This window comes from Gossypium raimondii, chromosome 12 (genome assembly GCF_025698545.1).
Source record: "Gossypium raimondii isolate GPD5lz chromosome 12, ASM2569854v1, whole genome shotgun sequence".
In the NCBI taxonomy this organism is placed as follows: Eukaryota; Viridiplantae; Streptophyta; class Magnoliopsida; order Malvales; family Malvaceae; genus Gossypium; species Gossypium raimondii.
In genome coordinates, this window is record NC_068576.1 from 5,157,240 (window position 1) to 5,183,014 (window position 25,775).

At 34.5% G+C, this 25,775-nt stretch overlaps 1 pseudogene; it reads left to right on the forward strand.

The window, feature by feature from the left end:
- Window positions 1–6,121: 6,121 nt before the first annotated feature.
- On the forward strand, window positions 6,122–8,799 carry LOC128035432 (calpain-type cysteine protease DEK1-like; annotated as a pseudogene).
- Window positions 8,800–25,775: the final 16,976 nt, after the last annotated feature.

Sequence of the window (25,775 nt, forward strand, 5' to 3'; positions counted from 1 at the left end):
TTTTAATTAAATTTTTTTTGTGGTATTTTTCATTCCTTACTATTTTATCAAGTCTAGTTAAATTTCAGTCTAGCCTAAGGCTAACAAAAAATTGGTGTTGGAACTGTGAGATTTGAAACCGCATTCATCTCATGTTTGCCTTGATATTCACTTTTTTTCTCTAAATTAGAAGAAAGATAAAATGGTCTCTTAGCATCGCTTTTGGCTTCATTTCGAGAAAGACTCCTTGTTCGATGCTTTGAACAATACACAATTGTTAAATATAACTTGATCCGTAATTGTCATTTTATTTTATTGAAGAACAAATCGGCATGATTTGATTCGTGTGCAATTGGATGATGTCATGGGAACTAGCTATGTAATTTAAATGGTGCATGCGATTTATCTTCATTAATTAGAGTCAGGATTTTCTCATTCACAAGGTTGTCGAATAATTTAAATGTTCTCGGCCCCTCGAAAACCTTGACGGAAATGAAAAAGGACTATGAACATCTTTTAATCTTTTTGATGGAGGAGCTCGAAACAATCTGGTCATATTCCGTTTATTGGAATCTTGGAGCTTCGATTTGGCTTATTTCTTTTGTTGCACATGCCTTCCACCTTCTATGCTCTTTCGGATAAAACCACAAACTTTTTCAATTCAAGTTCTCCCACTAACATTCGGATATCGTTGTTCAGACCCACTCGAAAAGGGTGCACATTTCACCTTCTGTTGGCATAATCTCTTCGGCGGACTTACTAAGTCGGATGAATTTCCATTCATACTTTGCCACATACATGCTCCCTTCCTTCAATTCTAGAAATTCTCCATTTTTTTCTTTTAAGGTATCCCACGATATATCTCTTTCTGAATTCATATACAAAGAAATCTCAATTCACCCGATCTTTGGGAACGACTGATATCAAAGTAGTCCACCACTTGTAAGCTTATTGTCTTAGTAGTGATATGGCACATCTTTAACTATCCTCAGGTGAGCACATCATTTCATCGAAAACTCGCCAAGTATTTTCCAACCAGTATTCAGTTCTAGCTGGATCGGATCATCATCCTTCTAACCTTTGAATTCTTAATCCCCACACTTTCAAATCTTATCAATCAGAGGCCGATGAAAACTTACTATATTTTGAGGAAAATGGGGTGTTGTAGGAGGCACAATCAGGGGTAGAGGTTGCGGAGCCAAGGGAGTAGCTCTCATGAATTCTGCACACCATTATTTCATCATTTGGAAGAAGGCATATCGGACTTCACTTTCAGGCCCTTGCGGAACGAGCATACTATTTGCCTTGCGGAACTGCGATGCCAATATTTAACATCTGATGATATTAAGAACAGTAACTCTAGTTTTGATCATACGCTGGAGAGGGTTTCAAGGCCATCTTCAAGATCTTGGATGCTTAAATCTGAGCTTTGAAGCTCCTTTTTCACTATCTCGACATGCTTCATGTTTTCGGATTTGATACAGGAACAGAATGCAGCTTCACAACTCAAAATTTTATTTGCTTTCTGTTCTTCCTCACACATTACTTTCTTCTGGTACATTAGCTTCGAAACCAGCGATCAACGGCTTGATTTTGATTCTGCCACTGGCATTGAAATAAAGGACAATACAGATTCTAGCACGCTGATGGTAACTGCTTCTACATCTCTTAAGCCGCTAATCATAGCTCGATTATCGCCAAGAATACTGAGTTTATTCTATATATGCTTCAAGTTCTTTAAGGCCTAGCGGATTTCATTTTTCATGGCTTTTGTTGAAGTTGGCTTCCATGCAGGACAAGAAGTAGCACAAGGAGTAGACCATGCAGCTTAAGCCATGCATGTTGCAGCTAGAGCCTATGTTGTTGATTTTGTTACTTAGTTAGATTTGAACTAAGTTTGTAAGATATTCGATGTAATTAGGTGCTGATGGATTGATAAATCAACTTTACTATGTGTGCAAGTTATATTTATCAATTACTAGGTTACTTAGTGGTGTTAGGTAAATGTTTAGGTGACATTAGCTTATTTTGACCAGCTTATTAACTGGTATATGTAATGGCTTTATGCCTCAATTCTTTTGTAATGAAATATTTTAGAAATTCTTCTTAATTCTCTGGTTTTACTCAAGTTCTTAAGGCGATATTGAATGTTTTCGTCAATAAGACATCGAGCCTTCTAGCTCAAGTTTCTGTCAAATTTCTCCTTATGTTCTCTTAGTTCTAACAATTGGTATCAATAGCTCATTTCTTTTTGGACCTGTCATTTTTTTTCAATCCTCAAAATCATGTCTTCATCCAGTTTCTCTCCAACTCCACCACTAGTGTTCAATGGTGAAGGCTACCACATTTAAATAGTGAAAATGAAGACCTACCTGAACATATTTAACTTGTGGGAGGTTGTCAACTCGTATGTTGAACCACCACATTTGAGAGCCAACCCTACTGTGGCTCAGATCAGGCAGTATTTTGATGATAGAGCCAAGAGATACAAAACAATGTCACGCATCCAAAACAGTGTGTCAGACTTGATCTTCACATGGATCATGGCTTGTGAGTCTCCAAAACAGGCCTGGGATAAGCTCGAGGAGGAGTTTCAAGGGACTGAAAGAACGAGATAGAAAAAACTCTTGAATTTAAGAAGGGACATTGAAAATTTGAAGATGAAGGAATAAGAAACAGTAAAACAATACTCAGACAGGATCATGCCTGTTGTGAACATCACCAGATTGCTTGAGGACTAGTTCAGTGAAGCAAGAATAGTTGAAAAGGTTATTGCAGCCTTACCTGAAATATATAAAGCCAAAATCTCTTCCATTAATGACTCAAGATATTTATCAAGCATCACTTTGGCTGAGATGATCAATGCTCTTTATGCTCAGGAGTAAAGTAGAGTTAGCAGAAAGGAAGAGCATCAAGAAGGTGCCTTCAAGCCAAGAGCTGACCAACCTCAAGCTTTTCTGGCTATAAAGGGAAGAAAACTTGATCAGATAAGCCTAGAAGAGATGGAGCAAGAAGAAAATATCCACCTTGCCCACACTGCAAACTCTTTCAGTTCAAGTTCCACCATTAACATTCGTATATCTTCATTCAGACCCCACCCAAAATGGGTGCACATTTCATCTTCTGTCGGCACAATCTCTGTAACAACCCAACCCATTTCTTTGTGGTGTCGAAACAGTGATTTTAGGGCCTAAATCGACTTATGAGTTAGAAAATTTTACTATTTAATATTTCTGAGTCAAATATAGTGTTATAATACAATTTTATTTAATGATTTATGTTAAATGAAAGAATAATTAGGTTCAAGTGGTATGTCCCTAAAGTCAAGTGGTTTTAGAAAATGAGGTATTGAGACCTCGTTTCTACAAATTGATTGTAAATATTTTATTAAGTCGTATTAAAATTTCGTTAAGAAATTTTAAGGTTTAGATAGTTAATTAAGTAAAAGAACTAAATCGTAAAGGTTACAAAAGTGGAATTTTAATAGCTAAAAGGGCAAATGGTTGTGGAATCTATAAATAATGGACTTAAATGGTAATTAAACCATTCATTTTGATAGTGGACAATTATGGGTATTTTTTGTTAATTTATAAGTTAATAACGTAAGGGTAAAATAGTAAATAAATAATAAAATATAAATTAAATAAAACTTTAGATTGTCATCTTCTTCAATTTGGCTTGGTAGAACCGAAACACCATTGAAATAGGAACGAAGCTTTTACCTTGGTGAATTTTCATGCATGGTATGGTGTTTTGCCCATCTTTTAATAATCTTTTGTTTTTGAGCTCATATTAGCTTAATCTAGCTAACTAGGGGTCAATTTTGTAAAAGCATTAAGCGTTATAGATTATTCCATGAGTGGATCGATATGTTTTGAAGTTTTATGATAGATTGTTAAGATTGGTTGTAAAATAGACATGTTTTGTTGAGTAATTTTTATGCTTTTAAAGTTTAAGGACTTATTTATGAAAATGGTAAAATTCAAGGAATATATTGTGAATTTATGATAAATATGAGTTGTTATAAGACTAGGTAAAATATCTAACATGAATTTTAGCAATAAATGATAAATTTGCAAGTTTGGGTTTAGGGACTAAATTGTATAAAAGTTAAAATATTGGGGAAAATTTGTAAATTGTTAATGGAAGGGTTTAATTGTATAAAATTACTTTTTAGAATTCTGGAAATGTATTAATTGGGTTGAATTATTATTTAGATCAAGAAACAGCAGTAATTGAATTTAAATCAAGGAAAAGCTAAAGTTTTGGACTAGTTGTCGATTCCGTTTTAGTAACCGTTTCAATCAAGGTAAGTTCATATAAGGATTAAGTTATTATAAATTATTTTGTATGTCATGTTTATAATTACTATGTTATAAATAATTAGATTTAGAATTATATAGTATTACGGTAATATAGACCAAAATATGATGTTAATTAAATTGAATGACATAGTGCTTTGGTTTGGATAAAATAGTAATGAGGGAATTATGGTGAAGGAATTGTATATTGAAATAAAAATATAATAGAAAGTGAAAATTAAGGTAAGTGGATTTTGGATGGATTATTATGTATAACATGGATGATGGTATTGTATTTAATAATTAAAGTGAGTTATGATGAATTTATGAGCATATAAAATTCATGAATGGTTATATGAGAATGAAGGTTAGAGATAAGGATATGGAAAGAGACCCGTTGAGCCTAGAGAATGCTTAGGATACAAATGACATGTAATTAAGAAGTATATGTATTGAGTCTGGTCTTGGAGGTCCTACCGATGGTGAGATGTAGCATGTGTTGCGGATTTTCCACGACTTGTGTGAGCGACATCGTGTAGCTACCGTCTCGACCCACATTTCGTGAGAGCATTATTTAAAAGTTAAAGGAAATGTTACATTAACATGAAAAGGTATTCCATGTATCCGATGTTATTCAAAAGGTTCAACGGATAAGAAAGGTCAATGGAAAAGCATGTATAAAGACTTAATGTTCATATGATATGAAAATATTAATATGCATATACAAGATGAAAATGGATGATAATTTATGTTGGAATATTCTCAAATATTTATAGTATTTCAATAACTATAAATGAATGGGTGTAATTAATCAAAAGATAAATCTTTTGTCATTGGACAAAAGTTATATCATTTGATTTTGAAAAAACAATATAACTATTCAAACAATATTACTTGAATAATTATAAAATTAAATGAATAATTATTATTTATTTATTCATAAAGACACCTATTGAAAGATGTCTCTATGAAGAGACATGAAAATTCCTATAAATAGGAATGAGATTTCATTTGGAAATCACACTAACAAATTCTAAAATTCTTTTTTCCTTCCTCTATTTTCTAATATTATTAGATTATTATATAAAGTATTACTACTGAAATCCTTTTTAGAATTTGAGTTTCTTGTTATACATTGCTTAGTGGACTATTTCTAAAAGGCAAAGCGCAAATAGTCATTGGCTTCATTGTATCCTCGAGGTTAATTTGCTTGAAACTCTTTTGTACAATGAAGATAGGTGGGGTGAATATAACCTTAAAGATAATGACTTGATACATGCCTTGGAGCCTTGTCCTATTTTTCTTTTTTGTTCGAGTTCCATTCGTGTGTTCGAGATTTTCCTCCTTGGAGATTTATGCTAACAAGTTATCGAGTAATGGATGAAATATGCATGAAATTTATTTCTCAATATATGTTACGTTTTATAGATGTATTGTTTACTTACTATCTATTAACCATATGATTTCAATGGAAAGTATGTGTAAAGAATATATGTATGGGTGATGGATTATGGATAAAGCCTAAATGTTTATCATGTATATGCCATGAGTTACTTGGGATTTATATGCAATGATATATTTACTAACCTTATGAGGTGATGTGTATTGGAAAGGAAGTTTGGCATATAACATGATGAGAGAAGGTTTGGTTGTTTAATTTAATATGTTTGGTAAGTTTAAGTTTTGCTTATACGAATTTACTAAGCATTAAATGCTTACGTAATTATTTCCTCTGTCTTGTAGATTATTGGAAGCTCAACTGGTTGGAATCTCGTCAAAGTATCCTCACACTATCTATTCGACATATTGGTATTTATGGTTATTTTGGTTAATGGTTATAAATGGCATGTAATAGGGTTGAAAGGTTTGTTCAAGTGAAATTGCTTGTCTTAAGTTATGTCAAGCTTGTTGTGCTTAATAAGGTAAATCTTGGCTTGAATAATAGTTACAAATATGGGTGAATGAACCTTCATGCATACTCCATAGATTCTAGATAGTATATGGTATGATGGCATGTTTTGGAATGGTTATTTTGGCATGGTTGGCATAGGGATAAACTAGATCTTGTGCTTGAGATGTGGCAATTTAGCTTTGTTTTAATTGAAGTTTTTTTGGTATAAATGTTGTGCCTTTGAATGGCATATTCGTTAGAAGAAATAGGTTGATTGAAATGGTATGTTTGTATGTGTTTGAAGTGTGTATAGGTTTATTTGAATGTATGCACAAATGGACTGGTTGGTTGGACAAGTTTTGGTCTTAAAATGGCTTATTTTTAGGGTCAATTTATGGAGCACACGGGCTGTCACACAGCTGTGTGACACACACGACCTGGCACATGACCATATCTCATTTATTATATTTGGTGTAAGTTTCAGACGGCCTAAAATACGACCGTGTGTATCAAGTCAGTGAGTTACACGGTCTAGAACACGGCCTGCGACACGGTCGTGTGACCCAAGTCAATGAGTCACACGGTTTAAGACACGGGCTGGGACACAGCATGTGTCCCATTATTTGAATACCACACGATCTAGGATATGTCACATAGCCGTGTGACCCCTGTTTTCAAAATTTTTAACCTTTTCTCAAATTTTTTGAATTGTTTTAAATTAGTCCTAGATTGATCCTGAACTGTTCTTAGGGCCACGAAGACTCAATTTAAGGTCAAATGTGTTCATTTGCTATGTTTGTAATGAGTTTTTAGTAATTAATATTAAACGACATTATTAAAATGGTTTGAAGTTAATTGTTCTGGTTATTCGATAATGCCCCGTAACCCTAATCTGACGCTGGAGACGGGTTAAGGGTGTTACATTTAGTGGTATCAGAGCTATGGTGTAGTTGGCTCTTGAAATGAACGTAGCATGTATGGAGTCTAGAAATACATGCTATTTTATAACTCGAGATAGTGTGATATCTCCTGACATGATTTGAAATAATTTCTCATTTAGATAAAAGATTATTTACAATCGAGCTAATTTTGATAATGCTGAAAGCAATATTCAAGTCTCTGATTAAAAGGTTGCTAATGATGAGAAGAAATTCATAAAGGTTAGACTAGAGGTTCATAGTGTTTATATTAAAAATGAATGTTATGTTTGTTGTGCATATATAATAATTAAATTTTGTGGCTTTACGACCTCCACCCCCTCGTCCTCAAAATTCTATATCACGGAATGTTTATAGTATTTCTGTTGTGAAAGCCCACAAAAGTGGAGCTGAATAGTTTAATGGTAAAATGAGTAATAACTTTGATTGTTAGAGCCAAGAGCTGATTAACAAATACAAAAAATTCTAGATGAAATATTAGATCTTTCCGAAGATTATTTGAGATGTGCGGCGTCACTACTAAAAGAAGTAGTTATTCACTGGTAATCGACTTTAACTATTATGGTATCTAAATTATGGGTTACCCAGGATTTCTCCTGAATTGATTACTTTAGTGAAACAAAATAATGTGAGATCACCGATGACTTTAGTAGCCAGTGTGGTAGTGATCGAAATGTAAATAGACCTGAACATAGTCATTGAGGTCAAGTGTTTTTTTGTCTATAGTGGCATGGGCACTTGTTTTATTTTCAGTTATGGTGTTTTACATGTGGGGATGCTGGCTAATCATAATGTTAGGCAGAAATATTCTTAGTCTGGCTGAGTAATGATTGGCATTGCTCTATTTTTGGCATTCTAGTCAATTATGATTTGGGAGAGGACTCGAGGGAAAAACTCATGTGTTGTTACTTTTCTGCTTCTACTAGTTGTTGCTCTACTTTATGCATATAAAATTTGTGTTGTTTATGTCACAGCTGGTTCCAATGCGTCTGAGCGATATTCTCCTTCTAAATTTTTATTTGGGGTATCATCAATTTCCTTAGCAATCAATATGCTCTTATTATGCCGCATGGTCTTCAATAGAAATAGCTTGAATGTGGACGAGTTTGCCCAAAAGGCTCATAAATTTGCATATTACGATAGTATAGAAATGGGTTATGTTCTTGGGAGTTTAGTAGGGCTTTACATCTTGGACTTCTTTACCTTGGCTTTCTTATTGTTCTTATTGTCTACTCTATCGTTTATGGTCCATTTGCAAATGATACACATTGGCTTGGGGCTATTACATTTTTTACGGTTATAATTCTTGGTTGGATCATGGAAGCATGTTGATATAAGTCTCAGCTTTTTAGAAGTCGTGTTGCTGCACTTGTTGTTGCTAGAACTATATGGTTTTTTCTCATTTGCTTTGGAGTGCATTATTGGTACTTGAGGCATTGTTTTAGCTATGCGGTTGTAGCATCTGTCTTATTAGAGCACTGTGATCCGTCTAAGAGGAGGTTTTCGTAAGATTGAGCAAAGTAGTTCTTCTAGTTCATCTGATGGTTGTAACTCAAGTATGAAACGCAGTAATAATGTTGAAGCAGGTCATTCTACAAATACTGTTGGAGGTAGTAGTCAGAGTATGATACAATGCTCTGATACTAATAATTGGAATAGTCTTGTTATGTATCCAACTTCTAACTTTTAAGAAAGGATAAATAGTGACAAGAGTGTAAACAGTGGAAGACCAAATTTAACATCACATAGCAGTTCTCATTACTCTGATGATCTCGAATTATGTAAACAAGTTAAATCTGGATGTCAGATTTCGTATGAACTAATAAATTTGTTATGAATTTTGATTGGTATTATGAGGGAATTATGATAGATTTTATGTCTGGATTATCTTGATGACAAGAAGAGAGATTTGCTTCGAATTGTTACTATCAAATTAAAGAAGTCGATTCAATCTATTCTTGTTAGAGCGGATTGACCACTCGAAAAACTAGTTAAGATGTATGTATATGAATTTATCTTTAGATTCTGAAGTAAATTTCATAGAGTTATGGCACAACCAGACGAAAAGTCATAGCGAGAAACTCAGATTCTAGAATATATAACACAAGGATATATCAACCAGATTAGAGATAGTTGGGAAAATTTTATTATGGGTTAAATTCGTTTTAATAATAGCAACTATTAGACTTGCATTTAATTGATACTGTTTGAAGCTTTTTATGAATGGAATGTAGAATCCTGGTATGCTAGCCCCATCTGCTACACACCATCTCATAAATCATACTAGAGCATATATCAGAACATATCTTATCATACCAGAGCATATCATAAATCATGCCATCATGATTTGTATCATATCATATCGGATTATATCATACAAAGTCTTACCCCCATCCGCTACACACCATCTTCGTCCAGCCAATCACACCAAATAGGACTACAAGAGTCCGTCCATCCAATCACACTAATATGTGGTAGTGTGCCATTCACATAAGTGCAGCTGAGCTACCATATATATAAATTTGCGGTCTAGTCGCTATAATTGTAGTATAAACTACAGTATAACACTTCCTCCATCATACCATAACCCACCCAAATGCATATGCAAAATCACATTAACATACATACATATCACATAGGTTGTATGGCATGCATTCATAAACATATGTTATACGAAGCGTAATATAACACATAACTTATACAAATCATAGCATAACATATTACATAGTCGAATCAGATAGCTTATCAGAACAGATAACATAACACGTATAACACACAAGCTTAACTCACATACCTACTTATAGAAAACCATAACATATTATTATACTTATCGGAACTTATTAACATACCTCCAACACTTACTTATGTATGTTTAAAGAAACTTACGCTTTTCTGAGCCTACATAATGCCCACCGACATAATTTTTGAGTCTTGTAAACGACTCCTAATTGGGACTCAAAATTGCCTCAAAAGGCCCACACAACCCAAAAAGCTAACCCGTGTTGTCCACATGGCCATGTGGCACACAAGTTCCACTACACGGTTTAGTACACGGCCATGTGGTCGCTGTGTAGTTTCAAAAATAGCTCTTATTTCGTGAATTTCTCAAATTTCGAGCGAAAAATCGAGTTAGAATCACACACCTAATAGCTGGTACGACAAACCACAAGTTTGGAAATCACGAAGCCCCAAAAAGACTAACTTAACAGAAGTCATTAGCCATGGCTAACTCAACGAAGAGACATCGTATGCACCACCCTCTCCTCCTATTGAAAAACCAAAATGATTAATAGTCGAATGTTTACAAAACACCACCCCCTCAAATGACAAGAAGAAACTTACCACTGAAAAACAAAATTGTAAAACTTACCCATTAGAAAAATCAATGAGAAAGGAACGGTAAAGCAAAAAATGAAGAACAATGTCAGAGAAACTATAACAAACCAAAATTTTCTAGAAAAGAAAGAATAATTTTCAGATAACTAACCACCTATCAGATTCCCTCAGAGTTAAAAATAATAATTTTCAGTTTGCATACATAGGGATTTGAACACAAGATCTTTAGGTAAGCTGAAGCCTTACCACTAAGCCAGCAAGCTCATTCTTGTCATAGTTGAGTGAAAATAATTTATAAATCAGATGTCCAAAGATAAAGGTTTAGGCAAAATAGTAAAAATTCAAGAAAAAGATTCAAACCCGAAACCTCACACACATTATTCACATCTCTTAACCATTGGTCCAGAACAAATTACTTGATAAAATATTCACAATATTAACTCAAAAATCAAGGCTTGACTTCCACTAACCCGATCCTTCTAACCCAGTTTTTGGGATGTGACAATAAGGATTTTAATTAGAAAGAAAGTTCAATTAATCAACCTAATATTAACTCAAAAATCAGGGCGTGACCACTCTTGGTTCCACTAACCCAATCCTTCTAACCCAATTTTTAGGATGTGACAATAGGGGTTTTAATTAGAAAGAAAGTTCAATTTATCAACCTAATATTAACTCAAAAATCAGGGTGTGACCGCTCTTGGTTCCACTAACCCAATCCTTCTAACTTGATTTTTTGGATGTGATAATAGGAGTTTTAATTAGAAAGAAAGTTGAATTAATCAACCTAGAGTCAGTTGCTCTTACTTTCGAAAGAGATATTAGCATAATTTAGGGATTTCTACTGATCAAGATGCTAAGTGAAGAAATTGCGTAATTGAGATTGATAATTGGTTCGCGATGGAATGTGCAAATGTACACAGTCATTATCAAGTAATAAGTAAGTAAAAGAGTTATCGTTTCCAGAAAGACTATGTCTGTTAATCAAATAAATAAAAATTATGAATTTACAAGTTGATAAAGAAAAAACAATAATTTGGGGTGATAGATTTTAAAATTGAATTAATTAACTAGATGCAAATTAACCGAAATTAAATTAATTAGCTAGATGAAAATTAATCAGCTTTTAAAACCATTTCAATTAGGGAAAAACGTTCTTGATCGATTGACCATTCGAAACCCACAAATCATGAAGTGTAAGTGCAATTAAGGGTAACTAGTTTGTTATTTTGACATAGTTGTTGGGTAAAGGTTATGAATTGATTAAATGAAAGAATTTAATAATTAATTAGCTACTTATTTTTTAGAATATAATTGAATTACGTGCTAACCCAAACTCCCCAAATCATCTGTAAAGGCGAAGAACGATTGTACGTACGGTTTGCATCGATACAGTGTAAGGAATCTAACTAGTTTGGATTCATAAAATAGTTATAATTTTAACGATTATTTTGAACTCAGAAGTGGGTGTTTAGGGGCTAGTTTAATGGTAAATTTATTGAATTTATACTGAATTTTTGTTTAGGTTCGTTTAAGGAATTATTAAGGAAAATTGGAAGAATCGCTAGTGTGTTGTGAGGAAGCGAAAAATAAGGTGTGGGTCGTAGAGTCATAAAATTGTTTGAAAATATTAAATATCATGTTATATTTGATAAATTAGCTTGCTGAGTGGATTGACTTAATAGCCCAATTATTGATTTTGTGAGTGGCCGAACCAGGTATGTTTTGAGCCATAAAAGATTGACATGTTGGCAAAATTGCTAGTTTGATAGTATGAATGTTTGATTGAGTTTGTAATTGCATATTTGAGTTATCAGATATGAGAATGTTTGACTGAATGATATAATGTGTTGAGATATTAAGCTTATGTATGATTTAAATGCATGGGATATTTGTTATGATGTGTACTGAAAATGGTGCTATTTATGCACAATAAAAATCCGTAAAGTATGTGAAATTGAACGATATTGATTGATACCAACTCAATGGTAATTTGAAAGATTGGAACACTGTTTCCATTTACTAAAAGTATGTGATTATTGATGAAATGCTGAGCATGTCAAATAAATGTGAAAAGTATTAAGTAATGATTATCTATGAGATTGTGTGACACATTACATATGCATTGGGTTGAGATTTTGTGGTTGACGGAGGAGGTCCGTGGAGTACCAACGACATATTAAGTCCGCATTATTTGTAGCCACCGTGACCGCACTGAGTCTTGAAGGGAATGGTGATTTATCGCATTTTACTAGCGACTTATGCGCATTTTCCGCGTAATTCTCTCAATATTGTTATTAGTGGTTTTAACCACAACGGGCTTACGCCCGTAATGTCTTGGAGTTCAGATGACAAGTTCTTGGGAACTCGTGGTGTCTAGCTGATGGTATGGGTAGAAACCTTTTTGCATTACATCATGTGCACGACATATTCGAATGTTATTAATTTATGCTATGTATTGTATTTTGTTGTACTGAAAGGTGATTGTTACTCGAATGAATAATGTCCCATGCTCATACGCTATTTGACGTCAATTTGATAATGGCTATGTAATGATATGAAATTCCAATGATGGTTTTGTGTTCTTACATTAATGCTAAGATGTTTCAATGTATTCGATATTTATGTTTTGTTCGTTTAAATAATTGTTCGATTCACACCGAGCTTTTCATAAGCTCACCCCAATGATGTTTAACTTTTAGGTAAACCTCAAAACTAGGACCGAACTCAACATTCAGAGAATCAACTTGGATCAGAGATTATTATTATTATTATTTAATTAAGTATTCTGAAGTCTTTATTGGTTTTAGCTTGTAATTTTTAATTATTTCTGGTCTGTGGCTTGATAACTTTTCTTTTGGGGATTTTTACCTGCATGGATTACTTAAGCATAATAACTGGATAATGCATGATATTGGGCTTAAGTAAAATTTGATATTGTTCCCTAGTTTCCACTACATTGCAAAAGAACTGTTTTTGAAAAAAAAATTGATAAGGCAACTAATTTTCCAAAATGACTTGAAAAATGGTTTTTCCGCTGCATTAGTTTAACTTGAGTTTTTTTTTAAAGAAGAGAGACAAGCAAACTATTTTCTAAAACAACACTCTCAACAATAGAATGACCCTAAGCATACAAGGCCTAATGAATGAATGCTTTTAAGCTAACTCAAAGTACAACTACTGTTTTCTCTAAAATGAGTTTATTTAAAGTCATTAACCATGCCTAACTCACCGAAGAGACGTCGTATGCACCACCCTCTCCTCCTATTGAAAAACCAAAATGATTAATAGTCGAATTTTTACAAAGCACCACCCCTCTCAAACGACAAGAAGAAACCTACCACTGAAGAACAAAATTGTAAAACTTACCCGTTAGAAAAATCAATGAGAAAGGAACGGTAAAGCAAAAAATGAAGAACAATGTCAAAGAAACTATAACAAACCAAAATTTTCTAGAAAAGAAAGAAAAAGAGAAACGGAAGAATGAGAGAAAGTTGAGACGTGAAATAGGAAGAGTGGAAGAATAGAAGAGATTATTGGGTTAAATCAAACTACCCACATCCCACTAAATCCACTAACTAACCACCTATCAGATTCCCTCAGAGTTAAAAATAATAATTTTCACTTTTCATACATAGGATTTGAACACGGATCTTTAGGTAAGTGAAGCCTTACAACTGAGCCAACAAGCTCATTCTTGCCATAATTGAGTGAAAATAATTTATAAATCAGATGTTCAAAGATAGAGATTTAGGCAAAATAGTAAAAATTCAAGGAAAAGATTCAAACCCGAAACCTCACACACATTATTCACATCTCTTACCAATTGATCCAGAACAAATTACTTGATAAAATATTCACAATATTAACTCAAAAATCAAGGCTTGACCACTCTTGGTTCCACTAACCCAATCTTTCTAACCCAGTTTTTGGGATGTGACAATAAGGATTTTAATTAGAAAGAAAGTTCAATTAATCAACCTAATATTAACTCAAAAATCAGGGCGTGACCACTCTTGGTTCCACTAACCCAATCCTTCTAACCCAATTTTTAGGATGTGACAATAGGGGTTTTAATTAGAAAGAAAGTTCAATTTATCAACCTAATATTAACTAAAAAATTAGGGCGTGACCGCTCTTGGTTCCACTAACCCAATCCTTCTAACTTGATTTTTCGGATGTGATAATAGGAGTTTTAATTAGAAAGAAAGTTGAATTAATCAACCTAGAGTCAGTTGCTCTTACTTTGAAAGAGATATTAGCATAATTTAGGGATTTCTACTGATCAAGATACTAAGTGAAGAAATTGCGTAATTAAGATTGATAATTGGTTCGTGATGGAATGTGCTAGTGTACATAGTCGTTATCAAGTAATAAGTAAGTAAAAGAGTTATCATCTCCACAAAGACTTTGTCTATTAATCAAATAAATAAAATTATGAATTTACAAGTTGGTAAAGAAAACACAATAATTTGGGGTGATAGATGTTAAAATTAAATTAATTAACTAGATGCAAATTAATTAGCTTTTAAATCCATTTCAATTAGGGAAAACGTTATTGATCGATTGACCATTGAAACCCACAAATCGTGAAGCGTAAGTGCAATTAAGAGTAACTAGTTTGTTATTTCGACATAGTTGTTGGGTAAAGGTTATGAATTGATTAAATGAAGAAATTTAATAATTAATTAGCTACTTATTTTCCAGTATATTATTGAATTAGGTGCTGACCCAAATGCCCCAAATCATCCGTAAAAGCGAAGAACGATTGTGCGTCACGGTTTGCATCGATACTGATGTAAGGAATCTAACTAGTTTGGATTCATAAAATAGTTATAATTTCAATGATTTTTTGAACTCATAAGTGGGTGTTTGGGGTCTAGTTTATTGTTAAATTTATTGAATTTATTCTGAATTTTGGTTTAGGTTCGTTTAAGGAATTATTAAGGAAAATTGGAAGATTCTCTACTATGTTGTGAGGAAGCGAAAAATAAGGTATGGGTCGTAAAGTCATAAAATTGTTTGAAAATATTAAATATCATGTTATATTTGATAAATTAGCTTCTGATTGGATTGACTTAATAGCCCAATTATTGATTTGTGAGTGGCCGAACCAGGTATGTTTTGAGCCATAAAAGATTGACATGTTGGCAAAATTGCTAGTTTGATAGTATGAATGTTTGGTTGAGTTTGTAATTGCATATTTGAGTTATGAGAATGTTTGACTAAATGATATAATGTGTTTATATATTTAGCTTATGTATGATTTAAATACATGGGATATTTGTTATATTGTGTACTGAAAAGGTTGCTATTTATGCACAATGAAAATCCGTAAAGTATGTGAAATTGAACGATATTGATTGATACCAACTCAATGGTAATTTGAAAGATTGGAACACTATTTCAATTTACTAAAAGTATGTGATTATTGATGAAATGCTGAACATGTCAAATAAATGTGAAAAGTATTGAGATATGATTATCTATGAGATTGTGTGACACATTGCATATGCATTGGGTTGAGATTTTGTGGTTGACGGAGGAGGTCCGTGGAGTACCAGCGGCATATTAAGTCTGCATTATTTGTAGACACTGCACTGCACCTAGAGTACTGAAGGGAATGGTGATTTATCGCATTTTTACTAGCAGCTTGTCTGCATTTTTACTGGCAGAATTCTCTCAATATTGTTATTAGTGGTTTTAACCACAACGGGCTTAAGCCCAAAATGTTTTGGAGTTCGGATGACAGGTTCTGGGGAACTCATGGTGTCTAGCTGATGGTATGGGTAGAAACCTTTTTGCATTACATCATGTGCACGACATATTCGAATGTTATTAATTTATGCTATGTATTGTATTTTGTTGTACTGAAAGGTGATTGTTACTCAAATGAATGATGTCCCATGCTCATACACCGTTTGACATCAATTTGATAGTGGCTATGCAATGATATGAAATTCCAATGATGGTTTTGTGTTCTTCTGTTAGTGCTAAGATGTTTCAATGCTTTCGATATTTATGTTTTTGTCCGTTTAAATAATTTTTCGATTCCCACTGAGCTTTTCATAAGCTCGCCCCCAATAGTGTTTAACTTTTTAGGTAAACCTCAAAATTAGGACCGAACTCGACATTCAAAGAATCAACTTGGACCTCGGATTATTATTTAATTAAGTATTCTGAAGTCTTTATTGGTTTTGGCTCATAATTTTTAATTATTTCTGGTCTGTGGCTTGATAAAATTTCTTTTGGGGATTTCTGCATGCATGGATTACTTAAGCATAATAACTGGATAATGCATGATATTGGGCTTAAGTAAAATTTGATATTGTTCCCTAGTTTCCACTACATTGCAAAGGAACTATTTTTGAAAAACAAATTGATAAGGCAACTAATTTTCCAAAATGACTTTAAAAATGGATTTTTCGCTGCATTAGTTTAACTTCGAGCTTTTTTTTAAAGAAAAGAGACAAGCAAACAGTTTTTCTAAAACAACACTCTCAACAATAGAATTAACCTTAAGCATACACAACCTAATGAATGAATGCTTTTAAGCTAACTCAAAGTACAACTACGGTTTTCTCTAAAATGAGTTTATTTAAAGTCTTAAAAAGTAACGTAAGTTACCTTAGCCATTTTGGTGGCTAATGTAGCCTTTTCAATCTAGCAATAACGTCTAGGCTGGGTTTGGGAGGTTATAGAACCCATCAGAGTTTTGGTAGAAGTGCAGGGAATGTTGAACTTTTGCTACTGACTTGACTTGTTTCGATAGAAGTCCTCAAGGTATCGATAGAAGTGCAAGAGATGCTGAACTTTTGCTACTGACTTGACTTGTTTCTGTAGAAGTCCTCAAGATATCGGTAACACTTTGGTTGTATCGGTAGAAGGGACCAGGGTATTGATAGAAGTCTCAGGCCAAAACTACCTTGCTTACTAGAGTGCGTTCTATAGATAAAAGTCTGGTTTTATCGGTAGAACTCCCAGTTCTATCGACAGAATTCTGTAGCTTTTTCAAGGTCTTTTCATCTTAAGTTCTACCAATACTTGTCCACTAAGCATCGGTAGAAGTCCTTGAGACTTTAAAACTCGTTAAAAATAAGTTAATTTAAGTCTTTTAACAATTTATTTTGTCCAACACTTTGAAAATAATTTTAAGGACTTATAAACAATTTTTGTAGATTTAAGTAGGGAATTTTAATATACTTTTTTAATATCAAAATACTTGAAAAACTAGAGCTAACATTCTCGTTTTAGATTTTAAATATTAGATTTTTAAAATTTTAAAATTTTTAGTGTTAATTTTCAATCTCAATATTTTAAGTTAAATTTAATTTTATATATTTAAGTTAAATTTATTTATTTTCAATTTTGGTATTAATTTTAGAATTAAATTTTCTTTTAGTATCCTATGTTAATTATTGGATTTTAGTTTTAGCTCTCTTTTAGTTTTTGAAGGTAGGTCGTATATTTATATTTGTGCTTAGAATTTTGATTTAAAAACCTTAAACACCAAACTTTATAGGATTATATTTGAATAGGCGTTGTAGGGATTCTCAAACATTCCACGCACATAATCATACTCTCGAACCTAGATTTTGGTAATGAGATTAGGGTGTAGTATTTACGTTTTTCTTTTCGTTATATTCGTATTAAGTTTAGTCTTCAAACTTTAGGCAATAGGTGGTTAACCAGACTAGCTCGAATTGTTTAGTGACAACACCACGTTTTTAGGTTTTCGTGTCTAGCTTGCTAGGTTCTCGACTAACACGTTATACAGCTAGGTGACTTCACTTGGAACTAATTTTGAGAGTCGAGTTACTTAGGTTTTGGTATTTGGGTTTCCACTTGTAAATGTTGTGAATATTTTCTTTTTAGAGGGATTGTGTATATTCTTGAGAAATGACCAAAATGCCTTTTTGGAAAAATTCCGTTTTACCCTTCAGATCAATTTCTTCACAACAAATAATTATTTAGCCACTCAAATCTCATAACTCACATTCAACCTTTAACATGAATTCATTGGGGTGAAAATTACATCGTTGCCCTTTTACGTTAGAAATGAGAATTTTACCATTTAGTCATCGTACTTACCATTTCTAAACTTACCGCTTTTGAAGAGATCTAGTCTCTATAGACTAGAAGGCCAAGTGGAGCATAATTTTAGTTGCATATTCTCATTGCGCGGCAATCGCTTCACCATGCTTCGCACATTTCAACAACAATCTGATTCTAGTGTTTTGCTATGCGATTCTACTCGGATGTATTAGGTGTTGTGAACTCTTTGTTTATTCCATTTGCTTCATGAAAGGTGTTGAATTCATTGACAAAACTCACCTATCATATCTTTAGAGAGTCGTTTTGTTCCTACTACAATTCAACCATTTGTAAAAACAAGAGGTTTTTACATAATATGTGCATGTTGCACATGTTGGCAACAAATGTAAAAAATCGGTAGAGTTTATTATACGATTATCTTGTTGTGGCGGAGGAGGCAATATCTGCATGCAAGCTTAATAATTTCTACACATATTGCCAACAAATAGAAAAAAAGGGTGGAGTTTAATGGTTGATATTTGGCAACAAGTCGGCCTCACCATTTTTCATCAATTGAAACGTGTGATAGATTTGAATATAAGCTTGTCGTTCTCACTATAAATGCATGAATCCGTGTGAATGGATTGATTGTTGTTTAATTTAGAGACAAAAGGAATCCTACCACCTCAAACTTGATAAATTAATTGCATCATATTTAAGAAGAAAGTACAATACAAAACCCAAGGTTAACTTTGTTTCATTACTATCTAGTTACTGTTTTATGTAACTTTTTGTTTTCTCTGGAAGAAAAGAAGGTTAAAACAAATGCTCTTGAAAGAGGAAAAATAACATGGAGATTTTATCGTATGGAAATGGAAAAGAGTATTTCATTTATATGTATGTATGTATGTATGTATATTTGATTTCTATACATGATGTAATCCAAAATTGGGTTTGGTTTTTACAGGTAAGGATGTTAAGAAGCGAGACTCTTTCTTTGATCATACACCAAGAGGCATTCAAGTCCATCTTCAAGATCTTCAATAAATGACTCCTGTGTCTTTTAGTGGTTTTGCATCTCAAGATTTATGATCTCGATTTGGTTATTACGAAGGATTTCAAAGCAACATCAACCTTTTCAAATTCATTCACGTTTCTTCCAAAGATCTTCGCACGCTATTCTTCTTTGATGCAATAGTTTCAAACCGATAACCAACTTCCGTGCTTTGGTCCGTGTTGAAGCCGTGGCTCGCATTGCAACAAAGAACCAATAAACAACAAATTGGTCAAAGACCAACAAAGAAAGAAATTGTACTATTTTAGTCGCTATATCTGCTTTTGTAGCAAAGAAATGGAGTTGGTTCAGTTATAAAATTATTTTTGAATATTTTGTTCCTATGGAACTTAGCCTAAATCTTTGTAATGAGTTAGCTAAGTTAGTAGGAAAGATTGTGATGTAATAGCCGGTATGCGAGCTTTCTTTTGTATACAAGTTGCTATATTTTTAGTAAGTATTAAGTAAGAGCAGTTAAATTAGTAGGTAATCAAATACTTTTGTAACCTTCATATATTCAAAATTTGAATGAAATTATGATGACTTTCGATTACAAATTTTCTTTTTGAGTTCTTTTCTTTTGTTTTTTCTTTCATTCGTTTTTACTTTCTTTGCTCGCCATTTATCCAACAAATGGTATCAAGAGCTTTCAGTCTTTGAGGGCCTTGGTTGTACACTGTCACTAAGCAAATTGTGTTTGAAACAAAAGAAGAAGAGGTTGTTTTGCTTGCTGAAAAATGAGTTTTACACCACCTCTTCCACCTGTCTTTGCTGGAGAAAATTACAACATCTGGGCAGTGAAAATGAGAACATACCTGCAGGCACACGACCTGTGGAATGTTGTTCTCAATGACACTGAGCCACCACCACTAAGAGCCAACCCGACCATAGCCCAGATTAGGCAGCACAATGAAGACTGTGCCAAGAAGTATAAGGCTATACCGTGCCTTCAAAGTGGAGTCTCTGATGTTATTTTCACAAGAATAATGGCTTGTGATACTCCAAAGCAGGCCTGGGACAAACTCAAGGAGGAGTTTCAGGGGTCTGACAAGACCAGGCAACAGCAACTGATCAACATGAGAAGAGATTTTGAAAATCTCAAAATGAAGGACTCAGAAACCATCAAGCAGTATGCTGACAGAATCATGGCTATCACAACAAAGATAAGGTCGCTTGGGAGGAATTCATGACCAAAGAGTGGTTGAGAAGGTCATAACAACCTTGCTGGAGAAGTATGAAGCAAAATTTCTTCTTTGGAAGACTCAAGGACTTGTCAACAATCCCTTTGATGAGCTTATAAATGCTCTTTATGCTCAAGAGCGAGAGAAGGGCAAATAGGCGGGAGGACCACCATGAAGGAGCTTTTCGGGCTAGAGGCGAGAAAGCTCAAGTGCAAACTTAAATGTCAAAGGCAAAAGCCTTGACCGAGAAGAAGAAGAAAGAACCTGTCAAAAGGAAGTTCCCACCTTGTGTCCATTGTAAGAAGACTACTCATCTTGAGAAATACTGCTGGTACAGACCAGACATTCAATGCAGAGCCTGCAAGCAATTTGGCCACATTGAAAAGGTCTGTAAGAGCAAGTCAAAAACACAACCACAATTTCAAAGCCAAGCTCAAGCTGCAGAAGAGGTTGAAGCACCAGAAGAGCATGTTTTTTCAGCATCATGCTTTGCAAGCTCGAGCAAGGTTAGCAAAATTTGGCTGATTGACAGTGGATACACCCACCATATGGCTTCTGAGAAGAGTATATTCAAGGAGCTTGACACTACCTTCAAGTCCAAAGTCAGAATTGGCAATGGTGAGCTACTGGAGGCAAAAGGGAAAGGCAAGGCTTTGATAAGCACCAAGTCAGGTATTAAAACCATTTCAGAGGTTCTCTATGTACCTGATATTGACCAAAACTTGCTAAGTGTTGGCCAGCTATTGGAAAAAGGCTATTCTCTGATTTTTGAAGGCAAGAACTGTTTGATCAAAAATGCCGCTGGTGAAGTGTTAACCACAGTGGCTATGCAAGATAGGACTTTCATTGTAGATGTGAATCAGCTTCAGGCTAAAGCATATGCATCTCAGTCTGATGAGACTGATTTGTGGCACAGGAGGATGGGACATGTGAACTACAATTTTCTGAATATGATGCAAAAGATGGATTTGGTCAGTGACATGTCTAAAATTGAGCCAAAGAATGTTGTATGTGAGGTCTGTCAGCTAGGCAAACAGACCAGATTACCCTTTCCAATCAACAAGGCATGGAGAGCACAAGGGAAGCTTCAGCTTGTTCATACAGACATCTGTGGACCAATGAAGACTACCTCCTTAAATGGCAAGCAGTACTTTGTACTCTTCATTGATGATTATTCAAGGTTCATTGGGTAAATTTTTGAAGCATAAGTCGATGTTTATGACTCTTTTCGCAGAATTTAAAGCCTTGGTCGAAAACCAAGCAAATTGCAAACTAAAATGTTTGAGGTCTGACAATGGTTCTGAGTATGTATCTCAGAAGTTTCAAAAATTGTGTGATGATGCTGGAATTCAACACCAATTGACTACTGTGTACACACCACAGCAAAATGGTGTTTGTGAAAGGAAAAACAGAACAGTCCTTGATATGGCTAGGTGTTTGATATTTGAGGCTAAAATGCCTAATGTTTTTTGGGCTGAAGCTGTGAATACAACTATTTACCTGTTGAATAGGTTGCCAACTAATGCAGTCAAAGGAAAAACTCCCTTTGAAGCCTGGTTTGCACAGAAACCATCTGTCTCTCATTTGAAGGTATTTGGCTGTCTATGTTATGTGTTGGTACCTGAGGAGAGAAGAACCAAGTTGGATAAGAGGTCCATGCCTGGGGTGTTTGTTGGCTACAACAATGTGAAGAAAGGATACAGAGTCTTTGATCCACTGACCAAGAAGGTTGTAGTGAGCAGAGATGTGAAATTCAGTGAAGCAAGTAGCTGGAAATGGGATGGAATTCAAGCAAATTTACCTGATGGAGAACAGATTGATGTTGATCTGCAGCAAGCTGAAAATGAAGAAGTAACTGAAAATGGCCATGATGATCAACCTGTTCGAGGCACCAAGACATTAACTGACATCTATGAGAGATGTGCAGTAACTATAGTAGAGCCTTCATGTTTTGAAGAAGCTGCAAAAGAAAAATGCTGGCAGGATGCTATGGAAGCTGAATTTAAAATGATTCAGAAAAATGATACATGGGAGCTTGTAAACAGACCTGAAAACAGAAAAATTATAGGTGTAAAGTGGGTCTATAGAATTAAGAACAATGCAGATGGCTCTCTTAATAGACATAAGGCCAGACTGGTTGTTAAAGGTTATAGTCAGCAGCAAAGGGTTGATTTTTCTGAAACCTTTGCACCTGTTGCAAGGTTGGATACTATCAGATTGCTGTTAGCTTTGGCAGCTCAAAAGCATTGGAAGGTGCATCATCTGGATGTTAAGTCAGCCTTTCTAAATGGCTTTCTTAATGAAGAAATATTCATTGAGCAACCTGAGGGTTTTAAGGTCACTGGTGAAGAACAGAAGGTCTACAAGCTGAAAAAGGCTTTGTATGGTCTAAAACAGGCTCCAAGGGCCTGGTATGAGAGGATTGATGGCTACTTAGCAAGGCTCGGGTTCACAAAGAGTATCAGTGAGCCTACACTCTATGTTAAGAAGGATTAGGAGGAAACCTTGTTAATTGTTTCCTTGTATGTTGATGATTTGTTGGTTATTGGCTGCAAAGATGAACTTATTGAAGACTTCAAGAAACAGATGCAACATGTCTTTGAGATGACTGACCTTGGTCTGATGACCTACTTTCTTGGCATGGAGATAAAACAAGGAAGTGATGGCATTCTCATAAGTCAGCAAACATTTGCTTCCAAGGTGCTTGAAAAATTTTGCATGTTGAAATGCAAATCAGTCACTACACCAGTTGCATTGGGAGAAATATTGTCAAGTGCCAGTGAACATGATCGAGTAGATGAGAAGGCATATAGAAGCTTAATTGGTTGTTTGCTTTATTTACAAAGAACTAGACCGGACATTGTCTATTTGTTAGTCTACTTTCAAGGTTTATGCACCGCAAAGAATGTGGCACATCTGAAGGCAAAGAAAAGAGTGTTAAGGTATGTCAAAGGAACCATCGATACTGGTGTGAAGTTTTTGAGGGCAAAGGAGCTGAAACTCGTAGGCTATTCTGATAGCGATTGGGCAAGGTCAGTTGATGACATGAGGAGCACTTCAGGTTATTTTTTCACCTTAGGCTCGAGTGTTTTCAGCTGGAGTTCAAAGAAGCAACAAATTGTTGCACAATCCGCAGTAGAGGCTGAGTATATCTCAGCTGCAGCAGCAGTAAATCAAGCCATTTGGCTTAGGAAGATTTTGGATGATTTGAATGAAAATCAAGCCCAGCCTACTGAGATTAGAGTGGATAACCAATCAGCTATGGCCATAGCCAAAAATCCAGTCTTCCATGGTAAGACTAAACACTTCAAAATCAAATTCCGTTTTGTTAAAGAAGTTGAGCAATCGAGGAGGTTAGCTTAGTTCATTGCGATTCGTAAATTCATTAATGACATTTTAACTAAACCATTGGGAGCCAACCGATTTAATGCTTTGAAGGAAAGGATTGGTGTTTGTTGCATCTGAGACCAAGGAGGAGTGTTGAAGCCGTGGCTCAGATTGCAACAAAGAACCAACAAACAACAAATTGGTCAAAGACCAACAATGAACAAATTGTACAATTTTAGTCGCTATCTTTGCTTTGTAGCAAAGAAATGGAGTTGGTTCGGTTATAAAATTATTTTTGAATATTCTGTTCCTATGGAACTTAGCCTAAATCTTTGTAATGAGTTAGCTAAGTTAGTAGGAAAGATTGATCGATGTAATAGTGGTATGCCACCTTTCTTTTGTATACAAGTTGCTATATTTTAGTAAGTATTAAGTAAGAGCGATTAAATTAGTAGGTAACTATCAAATACTTTTGTAACCTTCATATATTCAAAATTTGAATGAAATTATGATGACTTTCGATTACAAATTTTCTTCTTGAGTTCTTTTCTTTTGTTTTTTCTTTCATTCGTTTTTGCTTTCTTTGCTCGCCATTTATCCAACAAATCAGGAGATGAGAGATAACAAATCCTCAAACATAGAACAAGTCATTGCTTCAATCTTCTTCAAAGATGCTAACTGCTTTCAAGGTGAGACTGTTTTTCCTTTGTATGACCTTCAAGTTTCCCAATGCCTTGTGGATAGTCTTTTGGCAACTTTCCGGAGCTCATGTATTTCCTCACTTCACTTGCGATCTCGGCTTCACCGATTTTCCTTCGACGCAAAGCCGATTGAAGTTCACTTGCGCTTTCTTTTGTTTGCATCACAATATCTTTTGCAATCTTTGCAAAGGTCGAGGAGTCTAAGAGAACCATCCAACAACTCATCAAGACATTCGTGGGCTAAAGCATGGTGGGACAGAGGCAATCAAGAAACTTAACAACACAACAGACAAATCTTGAAAGCCATTTAGTTTATGGCTTATTGATGATGATGAAGTAGATGCCTCTTTAGAAGCCCTCAATCTATTCAAATGCTCATTAACTTCATTGCTAGTGGGTGTTGTCTAGATGAGCGGGAAACTGTTGGATCGAGTGGCTGCCATTGTTTTTGTTTCGAGCAAAGAAGCCTATTTGTTGAATCAACGTTTCTTGCAATTTTCACTGAAATACTAGGCATCTGCTCCCAAGTTATATATATGTATATGCATATCAATCCATGGAGACAAAGGAATCTCAAATGCTTCTTCTTTTCGCTAATGTTGACATGATTAATTAAGATCTCGATCAAAGGCTGGCAGCAATGTTCATGCAATGTCTCCCTCTACCATCTCTCCAGCTCACAATCCAAGCACTTCAATATATATATCCTTGCCGTTTCTTTGCACACGTTGAAACCATCCTAGTTGCCAATGCACGGAGTTGGTGACATTTTCTAATATATTAAGGAAAACAGACAACCAATTCATTATTTCCACGTGTGTGTTAGCACTTACCATAATTTTTCATGCAATTTGATAACAAAATAAATAAAGAAGGGTTTGAAGTTGAACAAGATCCACTTTCTGATCCTTGCTTCCTTTTCCCCTAACATAAGAAAATTTTATGATTAACATAATTTCAAATTAGCATCTTTTCATTGCCATCTTCCATGTGATAAACTGACGGGCATGGAGTTTTTAATTTTTAGCAAGTC